Consider the following 17,320-nt stretch of genomic DNA (forward strand, 5'->3'; position numbering starts at 1 on the left):
GGAGCAGGTGGCCAAGTCTCACTGCAGGTCCCGTGGGAGCCACCCTCAGGACACCTGCCTGAAAGTGAGCCTCCACTTGGCTTCCTGCCCTTCCTGGCTGTCCCCCGCTTCTGCGGTCTCTCTCGGGGGACACTCCCTTAAGAAGTCACTTCCACACAAATTCGCATCTCAGGGCCTGCTTCTGGGGCTCCAGGACTAAGACGATCCTCTTTGTAATCTCACAAACGTTTTGCGATTGGGAGGACAGCCCCTTAAGAAAGGTCGCGTGATATGCTCCGGAGGCTGCAGAGAAGAGCCGGGTACCGGGCGGAGTGGGGAGGGAGGGGGGCTGAGAAGAGCCTGCAGCCAGAGGTATACGGGGTGGGGGGGGCAGGGACCACCCAGAGGCGCTGACGCTGCAGGGCCAGAGGAACACGGCGGGGTGGGGGGGGCAGGGACCACCCAGGGGCACTGACTCTGCAGGGCCAGAGGAGCACGGTGTGGGGGCGGGGGGCAGGGATCACCCAGGGTCACTGACGCTGCAGGACTGTTGCCAGGGCAATCCTGCCAGGCTAGAGCACCAAAAGGGACTCCTGCTGGAGGTGTCAGGAGGGTGGAGGTGGAGCAGGGCACGCAGACCTGAAGTCTTGGCAGTGGGGAGTGAGCCCTGAGCTCGCCTGGAACTGAACATACACGTGCACGAGAGGGAAGGGAAGGGAGTCCAGAGACGCGGCTGTGGCCACAGGGCCTGTGCTCAGGGTCTGGTCTGACAGATGCAGAGGAAGCCACGGTCACTGTGGAGGCCCTGGAGGGGCTGCTCTCATCCGCGGCCAGTTAGGAAGGCCGGGGCAGCCGGACCGTATCACGAAAACCACATTTGAGGGTTTTCAGGATTTCACGCAGGAGGGAGAAGAGCAGGGGGGACAGAGCGCCGTCACTGGCAGAGACAAGGTGAATGCCGAGGTTTTCCTCCCCAGGAAGGGTTTCCTCCCACAATGTGCTGGGGGTTCATTGCTAGTGTCAGACATCTGACCCCACACTGCCCTACGGAGACAGGACCTACTGAACCTGGGCCGACAGGAGGGCTGCTCAGGGCCTCTGTGGTCACAGGATGCCTCCTCCTTCCTCAGGCCTGGTCAGCAGCCTTTCCTCTCACAAGGCTCCTATCCCAGGCCCGTCCTTCTCTTTCCCATCACGCGAACTTCACTTCTAGTTGTCACCTCCAAAGACGTAGATAATCTGAGGTGTAAAAAAATAGGTTTTTTGAATTATTCACTTGTTTGACAAATGTTCGTTGAGGAACTATGATGCACCATGTAGGGTGTTAAGCACTTAAGGGGTGTGATACAGGGTGAATAAGACAGACACAGACATTCTGCTCCAGTGGAAGAAGAGCTAAGACAGATCACTATCGATCATGAGGACTTTTATTAGCGGATACTATGGGGTTTTGTACAGAAAATAAGCAGGTGTTGAGGAACCCACCGTGGTCTAAGCGACCAGGGAAGGTATTTTGCCGAGAACTTTGCAGATGGTGTACATTTGCTGCTTGGAGGGACGTGCGAGGTCACCTATAGATATGGACCCTAGAGACACAGACGTGCAGCTGCTTCCTTCTTAAGCCTATGGCTCTGTAGCTGTTTAGTTCAAAAAAGAGTAGGGATGGGAACTTGCATCTCCTGAGTCCTTAACCTGTGTTTTCTGGGGTTGGCAGATTTGAAGAAAGGTTCTCCACTGAGCATTCTGAAAGCCTGACAATGTACCGGGTATCACTCAGATTTTAACAAGATCTCTCCCGTCTGGAAGCTGCCATGCACTGGTACATTTCACCTACTAGGACCTCAGCTTGCACGTTCATATTGAAGAGAAGCAGTGGCCATGCCCCGAGCTGCTGGCCTGACTTCCACAGAGTCGAGCTAGCTAGGTCCTCGTTTTATTATCTAATCTGCTGTGCCAAGCCTGGGTCCCCAGTCTTTCTGTGACTCAGTTTTCCTATGTGTCAAATGGGGAAAAAACTAGTCTGTCCGCTCAACCCCTATGGCTGTCAGAGGGTCAAAGTAACATACAAGGGAAAAGTATAAAGGACTCTGGAAGAACAGGGAGGTGTTAATGTTTACTATCTTCTGTGTGAAAATACAGATGTCCCCTCTCTTCAATATTATTTTCCAAGTAACCAAATACATGCCTACATCACCCCGCTCGACATTATACATTTATTTACTGTGCTTCTACACCGGTGAGGATGCTGTGCTCACTTTTCAGAACAAAACATCTTCCTTACTGTCTATATTTTAGGGGCTTATCCTACAAAGAAGATCAGAGCCACTTAAATGAAAGAAAGCAGGGGACCTGCACGGGCCATTCAGTGACAAACACTGGTTGGACACGGAAAAGACGGATGCAGTCTTAACCCTGAAAGCACAATGCCCAGCCCTGAACCAGAAGCAGAGAGTTCTTGAGAGAGGGGTGCTCTCCGTGCCTCTGGCCACCTCCCCAAGCAGCAAGAGGAGCAGGCACAGCCCTGATGGGTGAGGGGGGGGCTGGGGGAGGAGGCGGCCGGTGTGCAGACGCAAAGATGCAGCCATAGAGTCAGCCCTCTCTTGGCTGGAGCTACATCAGCTGATCCTAGCGAAGCAATGTCCTTCAACCAACCCTGGGCAAGTAATTATGCAAGTCCTTTACAGAACCCCCTGGTGCCTTTGCGATACTCTCTAGTAGCTGGTCCCTGTAGGAAGGGATTCTCACTGGGCTGGAGGAGAGCTCCTTCTTTCCCCACATAAATTACTCCCTGATCTTGACCCTTCAACAAGCAGCTCAAATCATCCATAATCTCACTCAAGTGGACCCCCTTCTGAGTCCAGGCAACGGGGTGGGTGGGGAGATTCCGACCTTAACCTCACCTGGATGGTGGCCATGCCGGCCTCTCTTAACCTCCAGCCTCCACCCTCTCCTCCTGTTGGAAGGACCTTTCTAGCAAATCCGTTTGAGACTCATTTGTTCCAAAGCCTTCACTGGCGTCCACAGCCCTCCACAGGAAGGGCCAACAGTTCAGAAAGGCTCACCAGGATGCCCCACCCTCATCAGACCCATCGCCTTGCACAGAAGCTGTATCACAGGGTGTGCTTGCGGGTTTCTTGCAGTTTCCGCAATGTGGATGCTCTCCCGGGACTCCAAACCACGTCCCACGCTGCCCCATCTGTCTCCCCACCTCCTTGCCACACATACCTTCCCTTCCAAGGCTCCCTTCCATCTGCCAGGGCTGCGCTGACGCCCCCAGCCCGTAGCACCTCTGTCCCATCACTCTCCAGGCCACAAGGCCACTGTGAAGGCAAAGCCTGTGCATTTTCTTTATTTTTTTTTTAACCCCCAGCCTTGTCATGCCCAGCATGGTACCTAGTCCATCCTCGCCTTCAGTCAGTGAATGTCCGCTGCCCCCGAAGGGAAGGCACACTGCAGGCACACTCTGAGACCAACCCGAACGTGGGAATCTCTGCAACTGTTCTCCATGGTGACTCAGACCAGGCTGCCAGGAGCATGCCACATGTAGCACACGGCGAGCCACACCACCAGAGGTCACCACGTCACAGCTCAGGCTCCGTGAAAGCTTGCAAAGTGAGAAGGGAGGATGCAGCAGACATCTCTTAAGAGTTTTGGGTTGTTTTTGTTAATTAACCAGAAAAATAATAGCTCAAACTTTCCGATGCACAATAGCACGCAAAATCCTTTCACGAATAATTATGTCTCATGGAATCATCAAAACAAAGCCAGAGGCAGAGACAGATCTCTAACCTCAGACCCAGGACCCTAAAACGTGTGATTGCTGGCAAGTCACTTCACCTCTCGGACCCTCAGTTTCCTCATCTGTACAAGACAAGCAGTCTCTGTGGGAACCCCGCCTGGCGGGACTCCCCAGGTCCGCTGCCTGAGCCCCCATAACTATTTCCCGTCCTCTGGCAGGCAGGGCTGTCTGACACTCTTAACCGTCCCTCTCCTTGCCAAGGTGAACAGAGAGAGGAAGGGTTAGCAGGTTAGAACAGAAAGTGAAGCAAAACTGGGAAGGCAAAAATGCCAATTACTGAAATGCAATAAATGCAAACATGCCTTCACTTCTTATGCAAATTCTTGAGAGAAAAAGGGGTATAAGTGCAAAGGAGCACATTTAGTTTCACCTCTAAGAAGAATCAAATAATATTAATTAGAATTTAAATGCATTGAGTAAAATCAGCAACATGATGGCTCCTTTGACGGTAATTATCAAGAGAATCACAGCAAGTCGAGGATGAAAGTGCAGGATCTCCTTCCTTGCACTTGGAGACTCTTCCAGGCTCCCTGACCTTGTGGCTTTCTCTGCCCTATACGGTATGTCCTAGCATCTCCTCAACAAAGCCGACCCGTTCTCACCTCTGAGCCTTTGCTTCTTTCCCCACTAATCAACAGATTCCAGATGCAGTGGTCCCGCCTTCCAGAGTAAGCCCCTCTTCTTTGTCATCCCTGGGTTCCTTTCTCCTTCTGAGAAATGTCTGGTGCTAAAACGCAGCTCCACTCCTAGAGTCCTAACAGGCTCTGGAATTGGGTTCTTCTAATTAAGACCAGGATGCCCTCTGGCAGCTTTAGCTTCATCAAAACCAGTTTAAAATGTTCAGTGATCAGCAGAACACCCAGAGAGAAAGGGGGTGGCAATGCTGTTACCTGCAGGAGCTAAGATTATTCTCAGTGAAAAGCCTGGGCCAAATGGCTCGGAAAATTCAGGAACAGGGAGTGGAGTCGAGGGAGGAAGGCTCAGGGAAGCAGCCACACTGCTGTCTGAGCATCGCTCGCTGCTTCCAGCGATGAGGCCGCTCACTTCTGGTACCTCCCATGCTCTTTACCTTCTTCTTCCTTGCCTTTCTGTAGAGTGATGCACCCTCCAATTTGGGCTGCCTGGTGGAGAGAGGCAGCTCTTGTGTCTGTGCTGAAGAAAAACAGGGATAATAATAACAAAAGTCCAATTTTCATGTCCTGGCAAGTCTCCCTTCCATGACTTTGAAGAAGAGCAGACAGGATGCTGTAGAGTCATCCAAAGCTGGCCTTGCTTCTAGGCAGGCATAGGAAACCCACCTAGGGTCTGTATTTAGGAGTTCCACCTGAAAATATATTTCTACTGTCTTCAGAATGAGAATAGAAACCCACAGGGTCTAAGTGATTGGGTCAAGTTTCCCAGAGTTCTGATATACAGGTTCACTTAGAAACCACAAAGCTGAACTCAGACTCCCAGGGTCTGTTTGCGGCCCCTTTGTTATCTTCCTGGAGGAAAGTCAGACACCCTGGATCAATACTCGTGCAAGAGGCTGGAGAAGTATGTTCTACGTTGGCTCTAAAACTGTCATTAGAGACCCAACAGTAACAACGCTTCTCACACAATCACGTGCATTAAACAATGTTGCCCTTTTGAGAAATGCACATGGTTTTGGACACCAAGTCCCTCTATGATGACCTCTGAACTTCTCTTTTAGAATACATGGCCAAACACGAGATATGGAAACAACCTAAATGTCCATCAACAGAGGAGTGGATAAAGAAGATGTGGTACACATATACAACGGACTATTACTCAGCCATAAAAAGGAACGAAATTGGGTCATTTGTAGAGACGTGGATGGACCTAGAGACTGTCATACAGAGTGAAGTAAGTCAGAAACAGAAAAGCAAATATCATATATTAACACATATATGTGGAATCTAGAAAAATGGTGCAGATGAACCGGTCTGCAAGGCAGAAATAAAGACACAGATGTAGAGAACAAACGTATGGACACCAAGGAGGGAAAGCGGGGTGGTGGTGGTGTGATGAATTAGGAGATTGGGACTTTCATATACACACTGATGTGTATAAAATAGATAACTAATAAGAACCTGCTGTATAGCACAGGGAACTCCATTGCGCTGTACAGTAGAACACAACATTGTAAAATAACTCTACCCCAATTAAAACAAAAATACATGGCTAAACAGATGCTACCTCAACGCCCTCCCCCCGCCCCCGCCCCCATGCTGCTTTGGCAAACTGTACTTTCCCAGGAGCGTTTCGTAAAGAAAAGGCTTCTGTGCCGTCAACACCAACCCATCCCAAGGAAACCTTGCCAGCACTGTCCTTGGTGATCTCCAGCCTCACCAGCTGTCTCTCTCTATGTGATCTCCTGGCAAGTCAGTTTGGTTGAGTGAACTCCTACACCCACAACTATAACCCACTGGAAGATTTTTTGTGGTTCCTGTCCCTGTATGAAGGAGCTCTAAACCTATACAGCGTGGAGCCAGTCCACACTAGCTGGGGAAGGTCCCTGGAGGGGCAGCTCCTGCCCTTTTGCTCTCTGCAGCCCCTGGGTGGTTTCTAAATTCTACTTCTGAGAGAGTGAGCTGGGCTTGCGAGAGCTGAGATGTAACATTTTGTATGCATATGCAAAAGACATTATCCGTAGGACATTGTTTAGAAATCGCTCTACTATTTGATTTGTGATAAGTGATCAGTAAACATGTTTATCAAAGTAAATCAAACCCGTAGAGTGACTTCAATTGGATTCACATACATTAGGGTCTGGGAAACCTGAAAAGCCATCCTAAGAGGACCTGGTGTGTCAGGACGTGCCACGTATATCTCCTCTCCACCTCCCTCTCGCCCACCCGTCTGCACTCAGACCTCACCTACAACGCTGTCCAGCCTTCTTCCAAGTGCAAACTGCCGGCCACAAGCAGGGGAAAGGGAGGGACATATGGGTGAGGTTGCCCAAACACAAGAACGCCATTTGTCCACAAAAGCTTGAAAAGAGTGTCAAGCTTTCGGAAGGTCAGTTCCTAGGGGAGAATCCTGCTGGGTTCATCACTTCTCGGAAGGAGGGTGGGGCTTGGGCCAGAGCTAGGCTCTGGAACTGCAGACCATAAACGTAAACATCACTAAGCCCGCCAGGATGACATCCTTTCTCCCATTAATAACATCTTCCTCCATTCTGCTCGCCCCAGAAAATGAAATGAATGAGGCTTGGCTGCAAGTGCAGGGGAGAATAAAACCCAGGATGGCAATAAATCGGAGTGCAGAGTGGCAGGTATTGTAATCCGCCAGAATGACGCTCTGGCTCAAGGAAAAGAACCTCTTTGGGGAACCAGTGAAGGGAATCGATGCCCATAAAAGCGCCAAGGCGTCAGCAGCAGCAGGAGAAAGAGATACTGTTGACTGGGACACGCAGCAGATTGCAGGTTGTAAAACCAAATAGAAAGTCATTAAGCGGTGGGCAAAGGGCGGGATTGCACGATGTGGACGTCATGGGAGACCACGTTACAGGGCACAGGACTCGCCATCAGTCAGGAGGTCAGAATCGCCAAGACTCTGTCTGCACAGCCCCGGGATCCTGTACAAAGGCCCTTCTCCATGCACAAACGCGGAGAGAGGAGAGATGGTTAGTATTTATCGCCTCTTACGTAACAGGTCTGTTTGGAAACACATTCTGATTGGCTTATCAGGGTATTAATACATCACAGGCATATTGAGCTGTATTCACTTAGGGTTTGGGTTGCTTGAACCGAAGACTTTCCTGGGAAATACGCCAAGGTATGTTTTCTGGAACTAGTCCCCTTCTCGGCCTCATTTCCACCTTTTGATCCAGCAGAGGGCAGAGTCAACCCGTAAGACTCAGGCTCGGGGACGCTGTGGGGCAGTTCGAGGCAGGAGACGTCCTGGGAGAAGGGGTCAGAAAAGCAAAGACAGGAATCAACTCTTCATCCTGTAAGGTGGATATGGGGATGGATGCTTTCTGGAACTCTCAGAACAAAAGACTGGGAGTGGGTAGGGCCAAAGAGGAGCCAGTTCAAGTGCCCTGAATGTGCCCTGCCTCAGTGTCCCAGCCTGTCTGGGGAGCAGACTCGTGAATCATTTCCATCACACCCCGTAAGTTAAATCACGCTTCACAGAGTGCTGGGAGCACCTCTGATGACACAGGAGGGGGAGCTGGGAAAGAGACAGGCTGAGAGGTTGAGACCAGAGAAAAGCAGAAAAAAAGGCAGGCTCCAAGGGCTTCCATCAGCTGCCCTTCGCCTGCCTCTCTCTCTCTCCGTCTGCACAGCTCTTTCTCCCCCTGCATTCCAATGCTCGCCCGTCCTCTGTCTCCTTTCCTTTCTCTGGCTGCCTTGGCTACCCTCTCCAGCAACTCTGTCTTGGGAAAAATAAAAGTAAAACCCAAAACAACTCCTGGGGGAAAACGACAGCAGCTGCTTCCTCCCCCTCTGCTGCGCCCGCCACGCGGTCGGTTGCTGGGAAGGCAGGCGCACAGCCAGCGCCGGGGAGAGCTTTGATTTCCAATCGGATCGCTGCATTTTGTCAGCCTCTGCACACACACCGCAAACAGCTCGGCCCCATCTATCACAGAGGAGAAGGGGTGATGGACGGAATAAAAGAAGGATTCACCTCTGTCTCCCGGAACGAATGGCTGGTGCGGCTGTCTCTGCCCCTTCCCGGCCCTGTCCCTGCACCTCCACCTCCCGGCTGAGAAGTCACGGGCCATAGCTGGGCCGCAGCTCTACTGTCCGCAGGGCTCTAGCACCTACAGATTCCATCCATCAGACTCTTCTTATGGGAAGAACTGATGGATTCAGGATGCTCTTGATCTTGGCTGTTTGTATTTTTGTTTCCATCCACACACATTCACTCATGTGCACAGATGGCCAACCCCCCACTGAAATGGGTCTCCCACCACCCCCCTTCCTGCAGGAGTGCTTGTGGGGACTCTCAGTGCTTACCACATGTGATGTTGCACCTTTCCTGGGCTGTGTTTCTCCCTCCGCACCCTGGACCACCTCCCTCTCTCCCTCCCTCCCTCTCTCCCCCCGCCCCGAGACACACACACACACACACACACACACACACACACACACACACGCTACACTCTCTCTTTTCTACCTTCCTGCATTGTGTGGGTGTGTGAGATATGGCCAACCCCCCACTGAAATGGGTCTCCCACCACCCCCCTTCCTGCAGGAGTGCTTGTGGGGACTCTCAGTGCTTACCACATGTGATGTTGCACCTTTCCTGGGCTGTGTTTCTCCCTCCGCACCCTGGACCACCTCCCTCTCTCCCTCTCTCCCTCTCTCCCCCCGCCCCGAGACACACACACACACACACACACACACACACACACACACACACGCTACACTCTCTTCTACCTTCCTGCATCCTGTGGGTGCATGTGATATGTGATTTAGTCTCACTCTCTCTGGTATCACTGGAAATATCCTTTATTTATTTATCATCACTAAGTTGCCGAAAAATAATTTGCAACCCTACTGCGGGCCAGTCAATGTGCTAGGGGCTGGGTACACAAAGGGGAATAGGACAGGGTGCCTGCCTGCTGTGTGGCCAAAGGCAGGGCGTGTTTGGGGCGGTGTCAATGCTTCTGAGCTTGGAGCTTGAAATGCACGTCCGACACGGTTGTGGAATTCAAACAACAAAAAAACCCACTGCATTTTATAAATAGACCCCCAACCCCAAATTCCAAATAAGTTCCACAGATTTTTTTTTTTTTTTTTTTTGATAAATAAAGCTGTGAACCATTACTGAGAGTGGCTGGAGAGCAGGATTTGGGTAGGAATCAGATGTGTGAAAAGCCTGGACAGGTGAGCAAAGGCACCTTCATGAAGGGTCTTCCATGTCACTGACCCTGAGGAATCTGAAATTTAACTTATGGTTCAAAGGGTTTCCAACAGGAAGGGAATGTGCTCAGATCTGTGTCCTGAGAGGGCCTCGCTGCCACCGCAGAGCAGACTGAGGGGAAGCAGAGAGCATCTGCTTCCAGAGCTCCCAGCGGTCCATCGCACCAGGTCTGCCAGCCTGAGGTAGGGCAGGGCCCGGGCTGGAGTGGAGGGCTGGACACGAGGGATGTTCACCCCGAATGGGGAGTGCGGGAGGGGCGGGGAAGGGAGGAAGGTACAGCAGCAAGAGCGGCACACAAGTCCTGGGCGCCAGGACTGCGCGCTCCCTCCACCCGCCCAGCCGCCCTGCGAGGCCACGGTCAGCGATGCCTCCGCTTTCTGTATGTCTGGTGGCCTCCCTCCAGGAGACCCCTACTCTGTAGCCAGGTCCCGCTGGCCTCTGGCTGGAGCGACGGGGTGACAGCGGGGCCCTCGGACAAGGGATGGGCCATGCCTGCAGGGGCCTCCGTCGGGGACATTCACGTCACATGCCGCTCTCTGAGGATTGCCACGGGCTGGCCCTGCTTCCCCACCCAGCCTATCGAAGCCCTCGGGACGGGGGCCTCTCCGCTGAGCCTCAGAGGCAGTTCCTGCCAGCTGGTCCCCTGGCAGGTGGGCAGACACCTGTTGACGGGCGAACGGGACATGCACACAGCGCTCTCTATGGAAGAACCAGTCCTACTACCCCTCCAGGAGGAAGGGCTGCAGGTCGCCTCCAGAGCACCGTCCTCAGCTCCTCTGCACTCCTCCATGGCTCTGTGCAATGAGACCCATGGAGAGCCCATCACCGGAGCTTTTACAAGCGGGTGGGTCTCCCGGTGAGTCTTGCAGGGACGTGTCTGGTTTGGGAGAGATGGCAGATTCACCTCCGGGCGCACATTCGTGTGGAAGCGCACAGGTGTGTCCCCTCCCCGCCACGCAGGCAGTCCTCTGTCCACCCTTCTCCCCAAACCACTCGGCACCCTCCAGCCCCTTGGCTGTCATCGCGTGGACAGTGCATTTCACGTGAAGCTGTAAAACCTGATGACAGCTTTCCTCGGCAGCGTGGCCCCCGCGCTGATCCCTTGGTGATTTACGGCACTGACCCGCCAGCGTTGAGCCGCCTCGTTACAAATGAGAGAAGAGAGACAGAAAGAAGCAAAGGGGGAGTCATGATGGAGAAAGAGGGGCGGCTGACAGGACGGGGCTCAGGTGGGAAGGAGAAAAGCTGTACGGGAAGGCCAGAGAGGAAGCCCACAAGGACGTGATTTTTTAATGGGGAGAAAGCGAGAAAACATAGAGACAGGTTTTTCCCTTCTCTGGGTTCTTCTTTGTTTCCTGTTGGATGAATGAGAGTCTCTGTGTGTGTGTCTGTATGTGTGTGTGTGTCTGTGTGAGACAAGCATCAGGAATCCACTTCAGGGGCTTCCCTGGTGGCGCAGTGGTTGAGAATCCGCCTGCCAGTGCAGGGGACGCGGGTTCGAGCCCTGGTCCGGGAGGATCCCACGTGCCGCGGAGCAGCCGGGCCCGTGCGCCACAACTACTGAGCCTGTGCGTCTGGAGCCTGTGCCCCGCGACAAGAGAGGCCGCGACGGTGAGAGGCCCGCGCACCGCGATGAAGAGCGGCCCCCGCTCACAACTAGAGAAAGCCCTCGCACAGAAACGAAGACCCAACACAGCCAAAAATAAAAATAAAAAGCTCACTCACTTAAAAAAAAAGAATCCAGTTCAGACAAGCGTTACACCTGGAGGAAGTCCGAGCAGGATGAGAGTAAGCATCCTTCAGCAGCACCAGCTAAGGAGCTCCTGAGGCTGAGTCAGGAGGCGTCGGTGCTGGAAGGGGCTGGTCTGCTCTGCAGCCCCGGCACCTCCCAGGCAGCCCCGCCGGCCCTGCCCCCTTTGGGGCTGCACTGTTGATACCGCCGGTGTCTGTACTGGCTGCCCAGGGCCGCAGCGGGGCCGGAGGGGCCCCCGAGCCCATTCACAGAGGGGACCCCTGTTTCTTCCCCCGGGTGGGTGAGGCCCATCCTTAGGCTCCCTTAACAGATCCCCCAATCTGACAGTAGGTGGCACCGGAGGAGCCCAGGTTTTTTGTTACAAACATTTGTTCCCATGAAAACCCTGTTGATTTGACTTTAACAGCCCCAGGGGAGGCTGATTTTGCTGACTGTAAAGTTGCCTAAATAAAACCAGTCAGAAGAGAGTCTTACAGAACGGTGCAGTGGGAACCCACACACGCCTCTCCAGGTCCGAACTCCGGGAGGTGCCCTCCTTGGCCTCCCCTGTCGTGTAGCTCATCACTGCTCCCTTTCCAGCAGGGAGTACTGTTCATGGGAATTCTCAGCCATGGCAGGGTCCTAAGCTCCCCAGCCCCAGATCTCCCCAGAGGCGCTGGCACTGGGCCCTCCATCTCCGGCAAGGGCTGAGGCCAGCACACAGCCCCCAGCAACTGGCACGCAGAGCTTCCCCAAACAGGCTCTCCCACGCGGGCCTACGGCACTTTACCTACATTTCACAGTAATAGGCAGGTGTCCCGTTTCAGGCTCGTGCACAGAGGCGGAGGCTGCACTGAATGCCAGCCCATGGTGTCTAGGTTATTAGCTATGTCCTCGGAAGGCAGGTAATTTGTGTTTCTGCTTTTGTGCAATTGCCACTAATGGCACAGGCAGAGAACGAAACCATCTTCCTAAACACACGTCAGAGGAATAGATTTACCGGGTACAAAAGGCGAGGAACAGAAGAATTGAACTCTAACGCTAACATGTTTGCAGAAAAGTGATGCACTTAAGTTATTATGTATGAAAACTATTGGCAAAATTGTCAGTCTGGGCTCCTTAGAGACAGACGATGGACAGAAGGTGTGGGTCCGCTGGCTGGAAAAGAGGAGCACGGAGCTTGTGGGGACATAGATTACACGTGGGAGAGGAAAATAAAATGAGAACTAAAGCTTCGAATTTAAGAGAGAAACGGGAGGGGATTTCATAGGTCAAAGCGGGGACAGCAAGAATAGAGCTCGAAACAGGATCCTGTAATGGACCAGCTTTTCACTTGTATTTTCTGTACTTCACAGTCCTTTTACTTAAATAAAAGGAGCCAGGCATTTTCTATGTAGTCCCTCACCGCCTGCATCTCACGGTGCCCCTGGTGACCCTCCCTGTTAGACTGCAGTATCCCTGGCGACTATGGCTTTATACATTTGGGTTTATATTTTACTTTTTATACTTGGACATTGATGCTGGTTTGTGTTTTAAGAGCAGGGCATTAACACCATGACCCCGATTTAATATTCAAAGCAAATGAGGTCCCAGGAAGAAGGGCGTGTGGATGTCATCACATAGACCATCTGGTGATTAAGATGAATTACACTTCCTCAGGCTCGTGTAGTGAATGCCACTTCTCTGTCTCTAAAATAGGAATAAAACCATGACTTTTTCTACTTTCCTTCCGTGGACTCTGCAAACTTTGAAGAGAGTTAAACCAGAGGAGCGTATCAAGAGGACCATGTGACAGATTCTGACGGCAGAAAAGGGTGTCAAAATGATTAATACAAGATATCAGATCATCAGGAAATAGATTAGGGCACATGCGTACACACACACACACACACACACACACACACACACACACACACACACACACACACACACACACACCCCCACAATGTCCATTTCCATCCAGCCTCTCCTAACCTAGCTCAGCTTGTACAAGCCCAGTCAGATCCTATCAAAGAATGGCAGTGTGGTTAGAGTACAAATAAAGTATAAAGTAGATACCGCATCTGTGGACGACCTAGGAAAGTACGCCAAGCTCTTTTGTTGCGATCAGCTTGCCTCTTGGGGGAGTCTGGGGGACGAGATGGCTATTCATCCTTGCAGAACCCTAGGAAGATAGGCAAATAATAGTTTCCTCCCATTTGCCAGATGAGGAAAGAAAAGGACCAATCAATATAGATGATTTGTCTAACGTAGTGTACAAATTCTCTTTTTAAAAGTAGCCAGAGATTTGATTCCCTACATGCAGTGATTAAAATTTTCAACATTGCAGGCAATCCCCCTTATTCCCACAGAGAAGACCCTGATCTCCCCTACAACCTTGTGGCCATGTGCCTAGAGTAGGAAACAAAAATCACTGGCCAGTGCCTCAGGGGTCTCAGGCCATCGTTTCCAGGGAGACCAAACCTTGGCCAGGTGCTGTCCCCTCTACTCCCTCTCACTCTCTGCTGTATTTTACCTTCTCTGAATCCACCAGCCCAGCAATCCCTCGGGAGAAGGGAACCATTGTGGCATCCTTTCAAAAATCTTCTTGGTCACATGTACTGAGAGAGAAGTACAACATGTGCATCTGAAGAAGCCATTAGCTCTGATCAGTTTTAAAGCCAGAGCTGTTCAACATGTGCAGAAAGAAAACAGCAACATAAACAGAGAGAGAAACAAAGACAGGAATTAAAAACATCATCAGCTGAGCTGTAAAACCAAGCTGTGACGGGGGGGAAGGCAAGCCGGGATCTGGCTGGGGCCCAATGCCACGCAGCATCAGTGAATTCACAGAACCTCATTCTTCTCCATTTCCTATTAATTTCCCTGCTCCGTAGCTCTGATGGGGGGCTCCTCTATTGAAACATATATTCTTTATACAGCCTGTTACAGATCCTCATCTCCTCATGAGCTGAGGCACAGTTGGCCTGCCATCGTGGTCCCAAGCCCCTTGATGGGCGAACTCGGTCCAGACCAGCAGCAGTGCCGCCCTGAACCTCACTCCAGCTCTGCCTTTCCACTGACAGGTGATTCATTTCATTTAACAGCTTTGCCCATCTTTGGCCTCGGTGCAGAGGGTCCCTAGAGCCCATCAAAGATGGCCCTGTGGGAAGAGGACTGAGGCCACGGGACCAGAGAACTGCCAGCTCATTTCAAAGGGGGCTGAAAAATCCCATTTCAGCCTCGGGTGGCAAAGGCAAACAATTTAGAGCATTAACCTGCGCTGACTCCTCACCCAGCTGCTTCCCAACTTGATTGAAGGGTGAGAAGGTTAATTCTTCCCAGGCTCATCTCCAGACTTCACAGACCATATCATGGCTGCTGGGGGTGGTGGGGCACGGGAGGGGGGACTGGTCTGGCTGGATCCAGGCTTTGGAGGAGGCAGTGGTCATGAATCTGGCTGTTGCTTCTCCAGTCTAAGTCTTCGATATCAGAAGGGTCAGTCATGGGGTCAGACATCACCTCCCCAAATTCAGACACCAGGAGGACAGGGAGCCGTGATCTGACCGCTGCACCATGTGCCCTGGATGATACGACCAACCCTGGCAGCAGAAGCCTCAGGATGGAAGGTCTCGGTAGCGACCACATCCAGACTGAGCATCTTCCATCCAGCTTTGAGGGAAGACCACAGAGCGATAGGGCCAGGAGCGTTCAGTGCCACTGGGAATCCAGACGCTGTAAGAAGGTGGTGAGGACCCACGGATGCCTGCGGGGAAGATGGCTTCGGTTTAGGAAGCAGAAAACAGGAGCCGCCCATGGGTGGAGGAGTATCTCTTCATCCACTGGCAGTTGGAGAACCAGACTGACGGAGTGAGGCGGGCCAGGGGGGAGAGGCGCTTCTGCAGCTTCCTCTCTCTGCTCCTCCCCCTCCTAGCCCCTGCACCCCCTGGAGGACATCATCCTTAAAATATATTTCATTTCACAGCTGCATTATGGTACCACAAAATTCTGGGAATCCAATTTAAGAACAGATTACCTCCTCACTTACTTCATTTGAAGCAATTACATGTTAATTTTCATTGAAACCAGCCTAATGCATACCAATCTGATGCCGCAATCTCATTTGAATACTTAAGAGAACATCCACCGGGTTTGGGACTCCAGAGATTGATATTTAAAGGGCCACTTCATCATTCTTTTTCTTGGTGGGTTCTCGAGTCCCAGCCCCTCCCCGCAGCTCCTCAGGAGGGCACTTTCTTGGTGAAAGGAGTGCAGATTAGCTTGCTCCAAACTGCCAATAGGGGTCCCTAGAAAGGAAGCCCATGTTTGGGCACCTATCCTTTCTCTGCCACTTCTGCCCTGAATGTTTGCAAGGAAAACACCTCCACCTTTGTCTTCCGTGCAAAGTCAGGGTTCATTCTCTGCCATCTGCACAGGGAGGGGAGTGCAGTGCCAAACCCCAGCCTTTTCTCAGCCTCCACCTCCACCCATCTCAAATCACTGCTTACCACGTACTGTATTCTCAGCCACTCACCTAAGGAGGAAATAGCTTTCTAGACAAACCCTGTGCATTGATTTGAGCCACGGGTAATTAATAATACTCAGGGATGTTGAAATCAGCTGGTCTTTCAGTTTTAGAACAGGGAAGTTGAAAAAAGAGGTCTATCTGCTTAGTTTATGCATTTAAACTAAAGAAATTCATGTTTGAAGCTACAGTTTAATTTGATTGTAAGACTGTAAAGGACCCAGGACTACTGTGAACATGCTATATTATGTGTGTTATATTATGTTGTAATTAATCTACACTGACACGGAGGCAGGCAGATGGGAGTGACAAGATAGTTTCAATTCAAGAGAGTTCCGAGTTGTTGGTTCCAGAGCAGCTCAAGTTCTTCTTCTGTGTTGAATGACGTACTTGGGGTATTGGGGCAGGCGTGGAACTACACCGATACCTATAACTCTTGGCCAAGCTTTGCCCCAAGGAGGGCAGATGTCTAGGATACATATATCATGTAGGTTCATACGTATTAAGCCCCTACTGTGTGTCCGTTTTCAGAGCCAGGAATGGAGCAGTGACTTAGAAAAGGCAAAGCCCCTGTTCTCCTGGAGCTGACACAAACTAACAGCCAAATAAGCAAATGCATCGGAGGATAAGTTCAACGGAGAAAAATACATGAGTGAAAGGAGGCTAGGAAACGTGGGTGGTGGTACTATTTTATTATTATCGCGTCACTTCAGCCAAGCACAGCCCGCTGCCTTCGGGATTTTCTTCCTGGGAGGAATCAAAGGGCCTAGTAGGGCTATTGCTCCAGCATTAGTTATACTAATGATAGTAATGCTTTATGTATCAGGGTATTTCAAGCCCCTTGCCAAGGCACAGCTCTCCACTCCTGAGAGGAATGACTTGTCATTCTTTCTACCAGTAGAAGCTTGGAAAAGCCAAAGGATCGTGGTGATCTGGCCAGTAAGATGGACCAGGAGGCACACACAGACCAGGCAAAGGGGGGCACACTCACTGCGCCCCAATCGAAAGCCTGACAGACATTTCTACTCTGTTCATCTCAACAACAGAAAGAACAAAAACTATATTTCCTTCCCTTAATCAGAGCTTGGCAAATATGCTTTTTGTCTTCATGTAGCAAGACTGAATACCATTTGCATTGCTGGAGGGCTTACTAGACTGGTAGAATATAGTTGTAATACAAAGAAACGCTCATTTTAACAGAACACTCTTGATTTCTAATGGAAGTTTTCTCACGCATAATTTGAAATAAGTGTGAGTCACTCAGGAACTTTGAACTTCTATGGCTGGTGGGGGCTAGGGGACATCCTTCCTTAATCAATGGATGCCAGGAAAGAGTCTCACCTCTTGAGAAAATATCAGCAGAAGCTCTGTAGAGTCCTCCATGGACACTTCTATTCTCACTCTCCTTTAACCTGGGCTGGTCACAGCACTT

The 17,320-nt window shown here is 51.4% G+C and overlaps 1 protein-coding gene across 6 annotated transcripts in view; it reads right to left on the reverse strand.

Moving 5' to 3' along the window:
- NTM (neurotrimin) overlaps positions 1 to 17,320 on the reverse strand; it is a 954,879-nt gene that overhangs the window by 188,616 nt on the left and 748,943 nt on the right. The gene's annotated exons all lie outside the window — the stretch shown is intronic.

The sequence above is a fragment of the Physeter macrocephalus genome, chromosome 16, assembly GCF_002837175.3.
Source record: "Physeter macrocephalus isolate SW-GA chromosome 16, ASM283717v5, whole genome shotgun sequence".
NCBI lineage: Eukaryota > Metazoa > Chordata > Mammalia > Artiodactyla > Physeteridae > Physeter > Physeter macrocephalus.